The following is a 3,789-nucleotide window of genomic DNA, read 5'->3' as shown; positions in this document are numbered from 1 at the left end:
GATAAATGATTAAGTCCCAAATAGGATTTTTGTGATTTATTAAGCGAATAGAGGCAAGCAAACAGCGCTGGGTGCACCGGGAGTCTCTGCTCTACCAGGACGCACACCTGTTACATCAGGTGTCTGATTTTTATGCTCCTAGACTAATACATATTCATCACTATTCCTAGAAAAGGCGGGGTTATTATAATTAGTTCCTGGAATCCAAACCCTCTCTGGACGCATGCGTAGCAGTCTCTGGTGGTCTTTCTGGGGGTCTCTTGTGCTGAAGGCTCGTAGACTTCCTCCCAGGCTTTGTCCTTCGGTCGTCCTTCAACTCCCCCTTTCTCCTTATTTGGTGGATCTCTTTGCTGGTTATCAGAGGCTTGGGCAGCATCCCATGCAAAAGTCTGCAGTTTCCTAAAAAAAAACTCCTTGGTCTTCTTATCTCCCAGACTAGAGTCTCAATGTTTGCCCTTCAAACCCTCTATTTACACAAATTGCTGGATCATTCATTTGCATGATACAAGAACTATGTACACTAATCACTCTGTTTTTCTTAAGTGGAAGGTTATATTTCATCATGAGGCCCTAGCATTGTTCCATACTGACACGAATCAAATAAACACATTTCACAATATTCATCACTATTCCTAGAAAAGTCAGGGTTATTATAATTAGTTCCAGGAATCCAAACCCTCTCCGGACGCATGCATATCAGTCTCTGGTGGTCTTTCTGGGGGTCTCTTGTGCTGAAGGCTCGTAGTCTTCCTCCCACACTTTGTCCTTCGGTCATCCTTCAACTCCCCCTTTCTCCTTATTTGGTGGATCTCTTTGCTGGTTATCAGAGGCTTGGGCAGCGTCCCATGCAAAAGTCTGCAGTTTCCTGAAAAACTCCTTGGTCCTCTTATCTCCCAAACTAGAGTCTCAATGTTTGTCCTTCCAACCCTCTATTTGCACAAATTGCTGGACCCTTCCTTTGCATGATACAAGAACTATGTACACTAATCACTCTGTTTTTCTTAAGTGGAAGGTTATATTTCATCATGAGGCCCTAGCATTGTTCCATACTGACACGAATCAAATAAACACATTTCACAAGACTGAAGTAAATTATGTCTCTATTCAGTCATTTGAATACAGATATCTCAGGTACAGGAACCCTGTGCCATTTTGGACAGGGAGCTGGATGACCAGCAGGGTACTCAAGAGCATTTTGAATATCTCTAGACATCTATGTGTAGCTGAATGAACTAATTCTATACCTTCAGTCTAGTAAATCATATGTTAAACACCATTGTTTTGGCTAAATCTCCATTGACTAACACCAAAGCCTAATCACGTCACTTACATACAGACACTGCTATTGACAGTAAAACCAGATATCTGACTCTGATACTGAACAATTAATTTCCTGGCTTACTCCAGCTACTCACCCACATTTTTTGTAGCACCAGTCAAACACCAGTCTAGCTACTTGCCAGAGGCCATACTGCTTAGAAAAAAAAAAAAAAAAAAAAAAAAAAAAAAAAAAATCTGAGCACATTTTCCTTTTAGCTTCCATCATTCTTTCAGGATTTGAAATAACTTCTGTATATAAACATGCCTGTAGAAGTCACTGGGAAAAAATAATAATAATAATAATAATAAAGTAACTCAGCTAGTTCAAGGAAGACATATTTTTCTTAAGCTGCTGGTATTCTTTAAGCTGTATAATTTTTCATGCTTGAAGGTCAACAACAAAAATATGACTTTTTGTGGTTTTGTTTTGTTTTGTTCTGTTTTGTTTTTCTCAATAGATAATGGTCTAAGAAAGGAAGAAGACTGCCTTGTCATTATTGTTCACACAAACTCCCACCTACTCAGATTTACTTTTTCACTTCTGTCTAACAAGAAAGATCTTCCATCTCACCTTCTCATTCATGTATAATCAAACACTTGTAAAAAAAAAAAAAAAAAAAGGAAAAAAAAAAAAAGTTATTTTTCATATGTGCAATGACATGTGCAATATCCTGATATTATCATTAAAAATTGGACATACAAACAGTAGACAGCTTTTACGTCTGCTGTTTCCTTCATCAGTATAGTTTCCAAAGCAAGAGACAACAGAATATATTTTAATCTGTTCCCTGCATCTCAAAATCATTTTAGAAAGCATATGTACCACATCGTTTATCTTGCAGGATTTGGGGGGGGAGGGGATTGAATTAAGGGAGGAAGAGAGAGTTATCCAGAGTATAGCTAGCAAGAAGAAATTGATATGACATTTTCTAGTACCTACAAAAGCACACATGCAAATTCATGTACATACTGTCTTTGATTAAATATAATAAACCTGTTAATCTTATGTTTATATGCTTAAATCAAATCACTTTCCAAATTACAGGGTAATGACCAGGCTACAAAACTCTGGAAAAGTAATGATAATGGAATGAAACAAAAAGTCATCACTTTTTTTTTTTTTTTTTTTTTTTTAATGTATAAGGTGAAAATCAAAATTATATTTTTTATATTCACAATTGATTTGAAAATATAATTTTAAGCATCATGTCTAATTTGCAGATTTATGGAACTAGATATTTACATATATAGTGTATTCACATAAATGAAATATCCATTCTCCCAGAACAGTGAGTGATTCATGTTTAAAATGTGTTCTAGTTGCGAAAACAACTCAAATGTCATATAAGGATTTCCAGTTACTACCCTTACAGGCAGTTCCATTCTTCAAGAATAAACTCACTGTTTCACAAGATGTATTTTTTTTTCTCTTTGAAAATAGCAAGTAATCTCCTAATTAATATATATATATGTATAAATATAAAAATTAAAAATTACTCGTTACACAGCAGCTTAAACCTATTATGGATATTGTTATTTATCAACAGCAACAATAGCAAAAACAAAATAATAACTATTATAATATTAGATTGCTGTTGCTATTTTGTTGTTGTTGTTACTGTTACTGGCATTTGTGCTTAACTGCATCTGTTAAGATTAGAAACTCTTGATCTACCCATACAGATATACACTGAGAGAGAAGATTTAGGCTACCAGAAATTTCTTATATTTGAATACAGGCAAAATTGAGTCAAGGCAGAACTTACATATGGTTTGGGTTTAAAGATCTTTACAGACTTTTAAAGATCATCTAGATCAACCCCTCTGAGATGGGCAGGAACACCTTTCACTTGTTTAAGACTCTCAAAGCCCTGTCTGACCAGAATTCCAGTGTTGGTCACCCAAAACTTCTCTGGGTAACCTATTCCAGTGTCTCACAACCCTCACCATAAAATGTTTGTTCCTTATATTCTATCTACACTTGTGCACAGATTAAACAATTGTGCTTGATACAGCAGAAACAGCAGGCCAGTGTCATCCAGTTGTGGAAACCTGCAATTAATAAATCCTTTTCTTGTTAGTCTAAAAGTTTTCTTGTTATTTTAACTTAGATATTCAGTCTGAGAACCCTAAAGTGCTTATTTCAAGTATCTAAGAGTTAAATTGCAATAAAATTTCAACAATAATTGGAGTTCAAGGACAAAGTATCAAGTCATAGAGATATACGGTTCAACAAACATGCTGCTGGAATTGTTAACACTACATGGAACAGAAATGCAATTTGCTAGAGGTACCAAGTTAAACACAGCTGCAACAAATTATAATGATAGCGTTTCTACCAATCTTTTTGAACAGTAAATTTAATGCTTATACACATAAGGTGGGGTTCAATGGGAATCAAAATTGCAATTTCCATTTCTCAGGTGAGTACAATAATCAATAAGCTACTAGTAAGAATGAATAGGAAAA

This window comes from Oxyura jamaicensis, chromosome 1, assembly GCF_011077185.1.
Source record: "Oxyura jamaicensis isolate SHBP4307 breed ruddy duck chromosome 1, BPBGC_Ojam_1.0, whole genome shotgun sequence".
Classification (NCBI taxonomy): domain Eukaryota; kingdom Metazoa; phylum Chordata; class Aves; order Anseriformes; family Anatidae; genus Oxyura; species Oxyura jamaicensis.
This window is presented reverse-complemented; position numbering follows the sequence as displayed.